Source organism: Bombina bombina, chromosome 1 (genome assembly GCF_027579735.1).
Source record: "Bombina bombina isolate aBomBom1 chromosome 1, aBomBom1.pri, whole genome shotgun sequence".
In the NCBI taxonomy this organism is placed as follows: Eukaryota; Metazoa; Chordata; class Amphibia; order Anura; family Bombinatoridae; genus Bombina; species Bombina bombina.
Genome location: NC_069499.1, coordinates 1151322571 through 1151337911, shown reverse-complemented (window position 1 = coordinate 1151337911; position 15341 = coordinate 1151322571).

Sequence of the window (15341 nt, the reverse complement as noted above, 5' to 3'; positions counted from 1 at the left end):
CGACCAAATTGAGAAAAAGAGCCTGGCTGCAGTTTGGGCCTGTGAGCGCTTTCAGCATTACCTTGTCGGTTTGGAGAAATTTAGTATTGAAACTGACCATAAACCAATAGTTCCTCTAAACAATTCCTATGATATTGACAAGACACTCTTAAGATACCAGAAACTTCTGATGAGGCTACTCAGGATCAACGTTCAGGCAGTGCATGTGCCGAGGAAACAACTGGTAGTGGCAGATACACTTTTCAGGCTTCCACTGATTGCTGCTAAAGGATCTTCAACTGAAACAGATGTGAAAGTGTACATGGATTCAGTTCTGGCATCCAAATAAGAAAAGAGACACGTTTGGATACAGATCTTCAAGAAGTTATCAAGTATATAAAGCAAGGTTGGCCCGAGAGCCAGGCAGCCTTGATGTCTCTGAGCTCTTACCAGTCTGAGAGGTCACAGCTCATGGAGCTGGACGGTTTAGTTCTGTTCCAAGACTGCATTGTTATTCCTGGTAGCATGCGGCAGGAGATGTTAAGCAGGATTCACAATGGCCACTTGGGCATTATAAAGTGCAGAGAAAGGGCAGCTACAGCAGTATGGTGGCCTGGGATCAGTACCGACATTGCAAGCCACGTGTCAAAATGTGCCTTTTGCCAGAAATGCAGGCCTACTCAGAGAAGAGAGCCCTTAATTTCTACCACACTGCCTGCAGACCCGTGGCAGAAGATAGCTGCAGATTTGTGCAAACTCCATGGGAAGAAGTACCTGGTTGTGATTGACTATTATTCCAGGTATTTGGAGATTGCACCCCTGAATGAAACCACCAGTCTGACCATCATTACTAGTCTCAAAAGCTGGTTCACCCAGTAGGGCATACCGATGGAGCTAGTGAGTGATAACGAAATGCAGTTTGCTTCCATGGAGTTCAGTTCTTTCAGCAGTGAATATGGTTTTATTCATTCTATGACAAGTCTGCATTACCCCCAAACAACCGAGTTCATTTTGAAGCAATTTGAGCCGTACCTAGCTCTCTTGTCCTATAGGATGACTTATATGCTAGCCACGGATTTTAGCCAGGCACAGTTGATGTTAGGACACCAGATCCGCACCACTCTCCCCTCTGTGGGTGTCTTTCAGCCAGCTCCCCCTGTTCTTCAGGAGGATGTCCTTAGGAAGGATAAAGAGGCGAAAAGGGGCTACCGATTCTTCTACAACAGAAAACACTATGTGAGGCCCTTGCAGGAGCTGAATGTGGGCCAGAATGTTAGAGTTTAACTGGATGATGAGAAGAAATTGAAGATGCCAGCCACTGTAATAGGAAGCTCTCCAGAACCAAGCTCTTATGTAGTCCTTACTGGAGGAGGGGCAGTCACACGTTGAAATAGCAGACATCTTCAGCCAGTACCTAAGAGTTTGGGACTGGATGCTTCAGAGCCACAGCCAGTGCGATCCCCTGTTTTAAGAGGGGTGACTTCCCCACAGCAAGACCACAGCGGGGACACTTCTGTGCTTCCAGCAGACTCTCAATCACCTTCTTCTGTATCAGAGGATAGTTCATGTCAAATGACGTCAAGTGGTGAAACTTCCAGTCCGCTACCGGAATTAGCACTGTAGTTAAAGCAGTGACCAGAAGAATGGGCAGAATAATCCCATGGTCACTGTAGACTAGGGTAGTCTACCCCAATGTCCAAGACAGGATTGTATTTCTTGTTGTTCATATGACTTCTCTTATACCTTGTTATTTGTTGTACACTGGAAAAAAAAATTGGTATGCTTCTTGTACACCTTGTTATTTTTTGTACTCTAAAAAAAATGTATGCTTTATTCTTTGAAAAAGGGGAATATGTTATGAAAGTGGAAGTGTGACATCACCGGATGGTGGTGTGGCCTATAGCCGTTATAGTCTATGTTGCAGTTACTAAGTGAGATGTGTTGTACAGTCTGTAAACTTCTATGCTCTGCAATAAAATTGTGTTGTACCTTCAATGCTGTCTCCTGCATCTCATGACATATACATACTCATATTTAGACATATGTATGTATGTATCTATCTCTATGATCTCTATGTTAAAGACCTTTGCAGCCTTTTTATAACAACTGAGAGCTCATATCTTTTAGCCCTTATAACTTTTTAATGCAATTTTAAAAAAATAATTTTTATTAGATAGTTTTATTATGAATTTTGATGCGTTTTGTGCAAATTTTAGTCAAGAGTAACAGTTAACCAGAGCTCTGAAGTTGCGCTATCCTGACTCACTAAAGTCAATTGTGCTCAAGCAAACGTGCAATACGTGTGCTATTTCCAACGCGTATACAGAGCCGCAATGAACCCCTTATCGCTCGTCGCACCAGTTAGCATACCACTCATAATCTAGGCCTTTGTGTATAGATGTGAACAGTAATTGTGTATGTAGCAAGCACAAATTAATAACTAGCTGTGACTGGTAAGCAATCTCTTCTTAAAGTGCCCTTGTAACCCAGTGGCATGAATGAAACGAGATTAGCAGTGAGGAGAGACATGATCAAGTGGAGGGTGACGGGAAGAACTGTTGGGGGGGGGGGGAACTAAAAAGAAAGATAAAAAAGTAATTACAAATAAATGAAGTAAAAGAAAGATAAGAATACCAAAAAAGGTAAGAAAGGTGAGTGCGTTCATCAGCCAGGACAACATATAACATGAAGTTTGTGCGCTACATTAAGCAGTAATAAACTTTTGTCACTCCACTAAGCGCGTGTATTGAGTCAATATTACTTTATGTCTCTCATTTTTACAGATTCCACAGTGAAAAAAAGCACAACTAATTTGGGTGATGTGTGTGTGTTTTTAAATATATTTATGGATCTGGTTAAAAGAGGACATTTTTAAACAATGAATAGTTTGCACAAAAAGGGCTGCCTGGTTGATTTATTGTATTCTGTATGTCAGCCATTTTATTTTCATTGTTTGAGCTGGTAAGGCTCCCACTGGTTAATTCTCAAAATGTATTTCATAAATTACTTGAATTATCTACCACCATTTACAGCAGTGATCTCAGAAGCTCTTAAAGGGACATGAAAATCAAATATTTTCCTTCATGATTCAGATAGAACATCCAATTTTAAACAACTTTCCAATTTACTTCTGTTATCTAATTTGTTTCGTTTTCTGGGTATCCTTTGTTCAAAAGTTTAACTAAGTAGTCTCAGGAGGTGGGAGCTAGCTGTTGATTGGTGGCTGCACATATGGCCTCTTGTCATTGCCTTACTGATGTATTCAGCTAGCTCTCAGTAGTACATTGCTGCTTCTTCAACAAAGAATACCAAAAGAAAGAAGTAAAAATGACAACAAAAGAAAAATGGAAAGTTGTTTATAATGTATGGTCTTTATGAATCATGAATAAAACAATTTTGGATTTCATGTTCCTTCCAGAATACTAACTGGTTGAATAAAATTATTAACAGCTTGTGGTTTCCAGACAATGATACATGTTCATTGCTTTGGGTATTTCTTAGGCACCTAAGAAGGTGATGGTTTAGATATACATCTTGCCATTTTGCTTGTTTAGGTTAAACGAGCTTTGACAGGATCATTATTTTGCATAATTTCCTTCCTTGGTGGAGCAATAGAAGCAGAGAGTGGGATATGAATAGGGAGATTTGGCAAATCAGAAATGTGGCAAACCCATCAATTTTAACATGAAAGAGCAATAATAAAACACGGTAATATTTTAGCGCTTTTTTTTATTGCCCTGGTGATTGCTTATAATTACGTGTTTCACCCCTACATTGGGGTTAAAAATAAAGTTAAAGGGACAGTCAACACCAAAATTGTTATTGTTTAATAAGATAGATTACGCATTTACTACCCATTACCCAGCTTTGCACAACCAACATTGTTATATTAATACACTTTATAACATTTAAACCTCTAAATCTCTGCCTCTTTCTAAGCCACTACAGACAGCCTCTTATCACATGCTTTTTTATTAGCTTTTCACAACAAGAGACTGCTTATCCATGTGGGCCATATAGATAACATTCTGCTCTCTCCCACGGAGTTGTGCAGGACACAGCACTAATTGGCTAAAATGCAAGTCAATAGATAATAAATAAATAAATAAATAAATAGCCATGTGATCGGGGGCTGTCAGAAGAAGCTTAGATACAAGCTAATCACAGAGGTTAAAAGTATATTAATATAACCATGTTGGCTGTGCAAAACTGGGGGATATGTAATAAAGGGATTATCTATCTTTTTAAACAATAAACATTCTGGAGTAGGCTGTCCCTTTAAAGTCAGCTCTAGAGTAACAAAACAGACTCACTATCAGTCTTGTAACCAAAGCATTGTTGAGTTAAGATGATCAGGGGGAAGTTAAGACCGAGGCAGAGTGAAAACAATTTATTATACATTATTTAGCAAGAATCTTACTGTGCATTCAGAACTAGTACTAGGTTGATGTTGGATCAGCAAGCAGTTGAGCGTGTTATTTAGATGCAGTATTGCAACAGCCTAACTGCTGGCACACTACAAGCAGAGAACTCGCCAACCATAACAGTGTGAGAATGTTATGGTTGAGGATCTCAATCTAAGGTCAAAGTAGGGTTAGGGACTGTGGTTAGGGCTATAATAAGTGATGGGGTTACGAACTAAAGTTAACCCCTTGGATGCCAAAAATACATCATTGCTCATTGGGGTTTTTAAGGGGAAGTGCAGTAGTTAAGAATATATTTGTAATATCTGTCAAAAGTGATATTTATACTGTAGGTGTGATCACATTCATTTTATGTGAGTTCAAATATAAATTCATGTAGGATTTGTATAACGTTCTAACACTACATTTTAAACAATAATTAAACAACAAGCAAATAATGAAAAACCAATAACTGCTATTCTTTAATATGCATGTCCTTGTAAGTATGTATTAAAGGCTAGATTACGAGTGGAACGCTAACAGTTATGTGCAAGCGAAAAGGGGTTTAATCGCAGATGTTTGCTCGCTTCAGGTTTATTGCTCGTATTACAAGTTGAAAGTAAACGCAATTGCTTGAGCTGTAGTTAACTACATTACAAAGTACACACACTCATAATACCAGCATCTAATAAAAATTATTTTAAAAAAATTGCACAAAAAAGTTATAAGGGCTCAAAGATATGAGGTCTCAGGTGTTAGAAAAAAAGACACGCAAAGGGCTTTAACATAGATATACCATACATATACATGTCTAAATTTGTATATGTATAAATGTGTGTACATATGTATTTATGTATTTATATGTGTATATATGTATTTAAAGACATATATACACATATAAACATAAATACATATGTACACATATATAGACATATGTAAAAGTGTATTGGAGCCCTTTGCAGTCAAGTAGATTAAAAAATGTTAAAGCATATGTATGCAATATTCATATTTAATTAAGTGTTATACTGTGTATTTAATGTAAATATTTGACATTCCAATGTTCTGCACATAGCAGAATATGTTCTAAGTATTTTTAAACAGATATCTGTTTAGATACCTATATATAATCATATAGAAATATAGGTATAGATATATATTGTACCAAAATACCATCAGATATATGTAAACATATGTATTTATGAATACATAGAACATATTCTGCTAATTGAAGAACATTGGAATGTGGAATATTCATATTTTCATGTCGGGTTAGTGCACTTGAGAATATGTGATCAGGTTGGTTTGCGCGCAAGTAGGGTGTTAGGTTCTTTTCAACTTTTTTCGCTCCATTGACTTGAATAGGTTATCACACACACAATATTCCAAGTTCGGCTTTTTATGCTCGTCGGGTTAGCATACGAGCAAAAATATTTTTACTTTCAACTTGTTATAGGAGTGCAACCTGATGCGTGCAAAAAGCTTACTTCTAGCACAGTTAACGATCGAGTGGGAGCATTAAATAACATCCCACTTGTAATCTGGCCCTAAGTTAGCGGTGGAGATAGAATTACTAGTTGCCAGAAGCATAAAATATTTTGATTAGATTACAAGTGGCGCTTTTAAGCGCTTTAGCTCAAGTGCTAACACCACCAGAAGTAATATTTTTGCATGCTTTGGTTAGCACATGTATTAAATGTTAAAAGTAAAAGTTTTGCATGGGAGCGAAACCCGATGTGCACTAACCAAAGGACTTCAGATATCACAACTGTGTTAAATTATTCTTGACCTAGACTTCAAAGGAGAGTGCAGAGGAAAAAGCCTTACCCGGCAGGAATTATTAGTATTTCAAATTCCAATGTTCTTCAGATACAAGAAAATGTTCTTTTTATTTTAAATACTTATATATATACAGTATATATATATATATATATATACACCTCTATCTAGCTATCTATTTCTATAGATATATAGGTATCGATATATGTAGTAATGAATCTAATCTTTCTTGAACGCTCTGTCCTTCGCCTCACTAGTTGAGGTGAAGGACAGAGTGTTCAAGAAAGACAGAGAAAGTATGATTTATTCTAATCTGAAAACAACCAAGGAGCACACCATGTAGGTGCTCCACCTTTTAGATTCATTACTACATATAACAGTTTAAGGTCTCGATTAATTAGGGAAATCGGCCTATAATTTTGACAATACTGTTTACTCTTGCCTGGTTTAGAAATGACTGTCACCCTCGCAGTCAAGAGGTCTGGGGGAATATCAGTCCCTTGCAATATATTGTTAAATAATATAACCGATTTGGGTGCTAGTGAAATCCTTATAAAAGGATCCCAGAAAGCCATCAGGACCTGGGGCTTTGTTACGTTTTAGCTCCTTAATGGCCAAGGAGACTTCTTGTAGTGTTATGGGGCATTTAACAAATTCAGTTCCTCTTTTGATACCATCTTTAGAGTGCTGTTATCTATTTGTCTTACTCTGCCATTTTATTGGCCTCTTGTCTAGTATTTGGTAAATTATATAGATTATTATAATAGTTGAAAAATTCATTAGCTATTTGTAGGGGGTCATTGGTCACTTTTCCATTAGATTGCTGGATTTGTGGAATAGTGGTTGCTCTGGTTAATGCCTTAAGTTTGTTTGCTAGCATCTTATCTGGCTTGTTTCCGTATATTTAATATCTGGTATCTAGTGCTTTTATTGAGTAGATCGCTTTTTTGTCTAAGAGCTGGTTCAGTTCCTCATTTTTATTTGTGAGCAATTGCACTAGTTTGTGTTGGGAGTTCCCTATCAATTATGTAAGGAAGCAATGTCTGTTATTTACTTTAATACTGTTTTGTTTTTTAATTCTATTTGATTAGGCTATTATTAATCCTCTTATGGAGGCTCTGAGTGTGCACCAAATGGAGGCTTATGGAGGCTTTGAGTGCGCACCAAATGAAATTTGGGTTAGATGTGGTACCTTCATTAAATGTTATAAATTCTCTACTGTGTTGTTGTATTGTCTGCACGAAGATATCATTGTGGAGTATGCTAAGGTGTAAGGACCACGACTTGACTCTTTTCGGATTGATCACCCCTTTTAAGTCTATCATCATCATATCATGGTCAGACCATGCGCAATTATATAAATTAGCTGCTCTCACTAAGGGGAGAAGGATTTGACTGATAAGGATTAAGTTGATTCTGGATCTGGTGCCATGTACCTTGGAGTAGAAGGTATATTCTCGAGAGCTTTTATTTATTGCTCTCCAGCTGTCTAACAGATTGAAATCTAAAAAGAAGTCCCTTAGAATCTGTTGAGCTGGGGCCAGTCTTTTATTTTTGTGTGTGTTAGAAGAGGTCCTGTCTAACTTATCATTCAGTGTCAAATTAAAATCTCCTCCAATTATCAATTTATATTGTTTCCAAATTAAAAGTTCTGTGCTCAATTTAGTCAAAAAGGGGCCTTGGTGGTCATTTGGAGCATAAACGTTTACTAGCATGATAGGAGTATTATGAATTAGTCCTCTCACTATGATGAATCTCCCCTCCTTGTCTCTAATTACCTCTTCCTCTTTGAAGTTGAGGGAGGCATGTATAAGTAGGGATACCCCACATTTATTTTTATTATTAATTGCATGGAATAGTTTGTCCCAATATTTGGGAGTCGTGGCTGACGTAAGATTGGTTTCTTGAAACATCACTATCTGGGCATTCTGGGGTTTGTATTCTAATATGCTTGTGAATAGCGTAAATAGTTTCACTACAAGGCTCTATCCCATGTGGGTTGTGGGTCTGTGGTATTGCTTGCTATCAGCAACTTGTTGATAATACCTGAGGATACTCTGTTCAGCATTTGTAAGTTAACATTCAATACTTAGTAACATAGCATACAAAAAATCAATATAACCTTAAAACTTGAGGAGCTCTGGAGCTTTATCTTTCCTCTTCTATTCTCGGTCAACTGAAAGTATAAAACATAGGAGACAAGCACCAGGATGATTGGGTGAGGTCTGAGAGAGAGAGGGGGGGCAAGAGGGGGATGGGAAAAAGGGGGGATGATGGGAGGGGGTGTAGGAGAGGGGGGAACTAGGAAGGGGGGTACAACATTGTAAAACATTATTTAGTTTAACAACAGGAAATGCGACCATGGTCATTGGATCATACAATCTGTTTGCCTCAGAATGAGGTAATCAGTCCACACACGACTCTTTGACAGAGAAAAAGTCCTGATGACATCGGGTTCATGGCACTGGTGGATCATCTCTACCTAGGGTGTTGCTCTCTATGCCGGCTGATGAGTTTGGCTTTGCACTCTTTGATTTTCCATTCTTGGATACAAGAGTCCAGTCTTTTTGTGGCAAATTCCTCGTTGTCTTCTGGGAAGCCTGCGGTTCTATGCCATCCATCAATATCTCTAGTTTGGAGAGTATTAGTTGTCCTTCTTCCACTGTTGAACAGGCATAATTTGTATTTTGGTGAGTGAAGATCAATTTGAATGGGAAGTTCCATCTGTACTTCAGCTTTTCCCTTATTAATGCTGTCACTATTGGTCTCATCTCTCGCCTTCTCCGTAATGTTATAGGAGATAGATCTGTGTATATTTGGATATTGTGACCCTCGTATGTTACAGTAGGTGCTTGTCTTGCTGATTGAAAAATCAGCTCTTTAATATGAAAGTGATGTAACTTGACTATTATGTCCCTTATTTTAGATTGAGAGGGCTTAGTGAGGGCTCTCTGAATTCTGTCAAACAGTAACATGTTGGGCTCTTTGTCAGGTAATAGCTGTTGGAATATCTCCGTCACATCTGCTTGAAGATTTTTATAATCTTCCGGTAGGTTTCTTATTCAAAGATTTGACCATCGAGATCGATTTTCTAAGTCTTCCAGCTTTTTGATATAAATGGAATGATCGAGCAGGGTATGTTAGATTTGTGAAATTTCTTCCGTGATATCATCCAATTTATTTTCGAGCTCTGTTGTTCTCCCACCTATTTCTCTGATATCTTGTTTAAGATTGTGTAAAGCTGTTTTAAATTCTTCATGGAAGAAAGTTTTGATTTGATTTAATAGCTCATTATTTGGGATATCCCCTATCTGAGAGTTATCATCATACGTAACCTCTGCAGAATTACTTTGTTTTGGTGGGGATGTGGTTTTGTCTGGTGCCTTGAGTTTTCTTTTGCGATTTTTTTAGGCAGTCTTTCACGGTCTGAATCCTGCTTTTCATTTTGTCAGTTGTCTACTGTGAATTATCACACCCGTGCTAACAGCCCATATACTGTATGTTGTGTTACAGCTTGGCTTACCCTTTATCCCTCACATAGCTCTACTTTATTATCGGGGTCACAATGCTTATGTTTTATCTCCTATATTACATCTTTAGGTGCGTTTCAGTTTGCAGCTGTCTGTAACTGCATATAATACAAGAAAAAAGTTATATGCTAATTATCTCAAAACAAGAGACTAAACAAGAGACTAATGGCTAGATTTGGAGTTTGGCGGTAGCCGTGAAAACCAGCGTTAGAGGCTCCTAACGCTGGTTTTAGGCTACCGCCGGTATTTGGAGTCAGTCAGGAAAGGGTCTAACGCTCACTTTTCAGCCGCGACTTTCCATACCGCAGATCCCCTTACGTAAATTGCGTATCCTATCTTTTCAATGGGATCTTTCTAACTCCGGTATTTAGAGTCGTGTCTGAAGTGAGCGTTAGAAATCTAACGACAAGACTCCAGCCGCAGAAAAAAGTCAGTAGTTAAGAGCTTTCTGGGCTAACGCCGGTTCTTAAAGCTCTTAACTACTGTGCTATAAAGTATACTAACACCCATAAACTACCTATGTACCCCTAAACCGAGGCCCCCCCACATCGCCGCCACTCGATTAAAATTTTTTAACCCCTAATCTGCCGACCGCCACCTACGTTATACTTAAGGTACCCCTAATCTGCTGCCCCTAACACCGCCGACCCCTATATTATATTTATTAACCCCTAACCTGCCCCCCACAACGTCGCCGCCAGCTACCTATGATTATTAACCCCTAATCTGCCGTCTGCACGCCGCCGCCAGCTACATTATAGCTATGTACCCCTAATCTGCTGCCCCTAACACCGCCGACCCCTATATTATATTTATTAACCCCTAATCTGCCCCCCACAACGTCGCCTCCACCTGCCTACACGGACCGCACCGCTATTATAATAAAGTTATTAACCCCTAATCCGCCTCACTAACCCTATAATAAATAGTATTAACCCCTAATCTGCCCTCCCTAACATCGTCGACACCTAACTTCAAACATTAACCCCTAATCTGCCGACTGGAGCTCACCGCTATTCTAATAAATGTATTAACCCCTAAAGCTAAGTCTAACCCTAACACTAACACCCCCCTAATAATAAATTATTCCTATTTAAAGCTAAATACTTACCTGTAAAATAAATCCTAATATAGCTACAATATAAATTATAATTATATTATAGCTATTTTAAGATTTATATTTAAATCAGCCAATAGAATGCGAGCTCAATCTGATTGGCTGATCGGATCAGCCAATCGGATTGAACTTGATTCTGATTGGCTGATTCCATCAGCCAATCAGAATTTTCCTACCTTAATTCCGATTGGCTGATAGAATCCTATCAGCCAATTGGAATTCGAGGGACGCCATCTTGGATGACGTCCCTTAAAGGAACCGTCATTCTTCAGTTGGACGTCGCCGGAAGAAGATGGGTCCGCGCTGGAGGTCTTCACGATGGAGCCGGTCCTCATCGGATGAAGATAGAAGATGCCGCTTGGAAGAAGATGGTTGCCGGTCCAGATCTACTCTTCTTCCCGGATAGGATGAAGAATTTGGACCCTCTTCTGGACTTCTTCAGTGGATGTCTAGCCCCCGCTTGGGTTGGATGAAGATATCGGAGCCAGGACGGATCGGTGTGATACCCGGTGAGGTGAAGACAAGGTAGGAAGATCTTCAGGGGCTTAGTGTTAGGTTTATTTAAGGGGGGTTTGGGTTAGATTAGGGGTATGTGGGTGGTGGGTTGTAATGTTGGGGGGGGTATTGTATGTGTTTTTTTACAGGAAAAAGAGCTGAATTTCTTGGGGCATGCCCCGCAAAGGGCCCTGTTCAGGGCTGGTAAGGTAAAAGAGCTTTGAACTTTTTTAATTTAGAATAGGGTAGGGCATTTTTTATTTTGGGGGGCTTTGTTATTTTATTAGGGGGCTTAGAGTAGGTGTAATTAGTTTAAAATTGTTGTAATATTTTTCTTATGTTTGTAAATATTTTTTTATTTTTTGTAACTTAGTTCTTTTTTATTTTTTGTACTTTAGTTAGTTTATTTAATTGTATTTATTTGTAGATATTGTATTTAATTAATTTATTGATAGTGTAGTGTTAGGTGTAATTGTAGGTATTTTATTTAATTTATTTATTGATAGTGTAGTGTTAGGTTTAATTGTAACTTAGGTTAGGATTTATTTTACAGGTAAATTTGTAATTATTTTAACTATTTTAGCTATTAAATAGTTCTTAACTATTTAATAGCTATTGTACCTGGTTAAAATAAATACAAAGTTACCTGTAAAATAAATATAAATCCTAAAATAGCTATAATATAATTATAATTTATATTGTAGCTATATTAGGATTTATTTTACAGGTAAGTATTTAGCTTTAAATAGGAATAATTTATTTAATAAGAGTTAATTAATTTCGTTAGATTTAAATTATATTTAACTTAGGGGGGTGTTAGTGTTAGGGTTAGACTTAGCTTTAGGGGTTAATACATTTATTAGAATAGCGGTGAGCTCCAGTCGGCAGATTAGGGGTTAATAATTGAAGTTAGGTGTCGGCGATGTTAGGGAGGGCAGATTAGGGGTTAATACTATTTATTATAGGGTTATTGAGGCGGGAGTGAGGCGGATTAGGGGTTAATAACTTTATTATAGTAGCGGTGAGATCCGCTCTGCAGATTAGGGGTTAATAAGTGTAGGCAGGTGGAGGCGACGTTGAGGGGGGCAGATTAGGGGTTAATAAATATAATATAGGGGTCGGCGGTGTTAGGGGCAGCAGATTAGGGGTACATAGCTATAATGTAGGTGGCGGCTCTTTGCGGTCGGCAGATTAGGGGTTAATTATTGTAGGTAGCTGGCGGCGACGTTGTGGGGGGCAGGTTAGGGGTTAATAAATATAATATAGGGGTTGGCGGTGTTAGGGGCAGCAGATTAGGGGTACCTTAAGTATAACGTAGGTGGCGGTCGGCAGATTAGGGGTTAAAAAATTTTAATCGAGTGGCGGCGATGTGGGGGGACCTCGGTTTAGGGGTGCATAGGTAGTTTATGGGTGTTAGTGTACTTTAGAGCACAGTAGTTAAGAGCTTTATAAACCGGCGTTAGCCCAGAAAGCTCTTAACTACTGACTTTTTTCTGCGGCTGGAGTTTTGTCGTTAGAATTCTAACGCTCACTTCAGACACGACTCTAAATACCGGAGTTAGAAAGATCCCATTGAAAAGATAGGATACGCAATTGACGTAAGGGGATCTGCGGTATGGAAAAGTCGCGGCTGAAAAGTGAGCGTTTCCTGACTGACTCCAAATACCGGCGGTAGCCTAAAACCAGCGTTAGGAGCCTCTAACGCTGGTTTTCACGGCTACCGCCAAACTCCAAATCTAGCCGTTAGTAAACCCAAATGGGAATTTGCTGATTCCTATAAGTAGGCAAAAAGTCCCTTATGTAAGAGTCCTTTTTAAGTAAGATCTTGTCGTGATGATTCAGTGTTAGAATATCAAGTGATGTAACAAAGACTCCAAGCAGTGTTTAATTAGTCCCAGTCGTATAACAGGTAAGTATAGTACTTATCTTTTTCTCCAAAGGGGGATGCAGGTAATACGTAACATTTAGGTGGATATGTTACAATTCAACTCTCTCCTCCTGTGCTGGCTTTTGAGTGTGGAATTTTCAGCTCACCCATATTACAGGTTGTGCGGTCCGGCTATTCCACTAGGCCAATAGTTATGGTTTTTGCAAAACAAAAATGTTTCACAAAACTCATAACAAAAATGTTACAAAGTGCACTAACACCCATAAACTACCTATTAACCCCTAAACCGCCACCCAATCACATCACAAATACTATAATAAACCTATTAACCTCTAATCCGCCACCCACATCATCAGCACTAAATAAAAGTATTAACCCCTAATCCACTGCCCCGCATCGCCAACACTAAATAAACCTATTGACCCCTAAACCACCAACCCCCCACATTGCTAACACCTAAATAAAACTATTAACCCCTAATCCGCCGCCCCCCCCGCATCACAACTACTAAACTAAACCTATTAACCCCTAAACCACCAAACATCCACATCACTACTACCTAAATTATACTATTAACCCCTAAACTTCATACCCGATAACGTTAAATTAAACTAACAATGTAACTACCTTAAAATAAATAAAAACTTACCTGTGAAATAAAAAAAAATCTAAGCTTAAACTATAAATAAACCTAACATTACTATTTTAAAAAAATAAAATGTAACAAAAATAAAAACCTAAATTACAAAATTTAAAAATCCTAACACTACTAAAAAGCCAAAAACAAAAAACTAGCATTACAGAAAATAAGTAGAAAATGACGAAAAATAAAAAAAATCTAAGATTACAAAAAATAATAAACGAAATTATTGAAAATAAAAAAATCAAACCCAATCTAATACCCCTATAAAAACAAAAAGCCACCCCAAAATAAAAACACCCTCTAATCTAACACTAAACTACCAATAGCCCTTAAAAGGGCCTTTTGTTGGGCATTGCCCTGAAGCGATCAGCTCTTTTACCCCTAACAGTACAACACCCAAGCACCCAAGCAAATAAAAAAGACCTAACTCTAAAAGGGGGCATTTGTATGGGCATTGCCCTTAAAAGGGTAATCAGTTCTTAAGTGCCCATAAAAAAAATAAAAAAGCCGTAATCTAAAAAAAACTCACCCAAAAATCTAAAAAAATAAAAATAACACTAACCCCAAAATAGGTACTCACCATTCTTGAAGCCCAGCGGTGAAGGTCTCCTTCCAGGCTGATCCATCATCATCCAGCGCGGGGTCATCTTCTTTATTCATCCTGGAGCGGTGCTGGAATGGTGGCCACGTAGACATCCAGTGTGGAGGGTCCTCTTCATGCGATCGTTCACCGCACACTGAAGATTGAATGCAAGATACCCGTTTTATATTGGGGTATCTTGCATTTCTATTGACTGAAAATTTCAAATCAACCAATAGGATGAGAGCTACTTAAATCCTATTGGCTGTTCAAATCAGTTTAGTTTAGTGTTAGATTAGGGGGAGTTTTTATTTTGGGGTGGCTTTTTTGTTTTTATAGGGGTATTAGATTAGTTTAAAAAATTTTATTTTGGATAATTTCGTTAATTTTTTTTGTAATCTTGGATTTTTTTTATTTTTCGTAATTTTAGACTTTGTTATTTTTTGTAATGTTAGTTTTTTGTTTTTTTAAGTAATGTTAGGATTTTTAATTTTGCATAAATTAAAAGAGAAGTGCTCAACCTGGGAACGAACAATAGCATAATAGCTTGCTCTATGGCTAGTTACCACCCAAGGAGCAGCCTCAGGGGCGGACTGGGCCAGGAGGCGGGGGGGCAATTGCCCCTCCGGCCTCTTTGATGCAGTGTGAAATGGGCCGCCGCTGAGCAGAGCAGGGGACAGTTAGTAATGACACAGTAAAGTACTGTTCTTGTAGTAAATAAATAAGTGACCGTGTTCTTGCTACAATGCTTATGTGCTACTAGAGACGAGTGGCCAAGTGCAGACTGTCTGCTACTAAAATGTATTAATTCCAATTTCCAGTGACTCAGAGTAATAATTTTATTTAAATAATATAGATCCGACCGGCCGGCTGATCAGGGGGTGGGAATTTCATCAGTCAGATCAGTGCCACGATGTGACGTGTGATGCT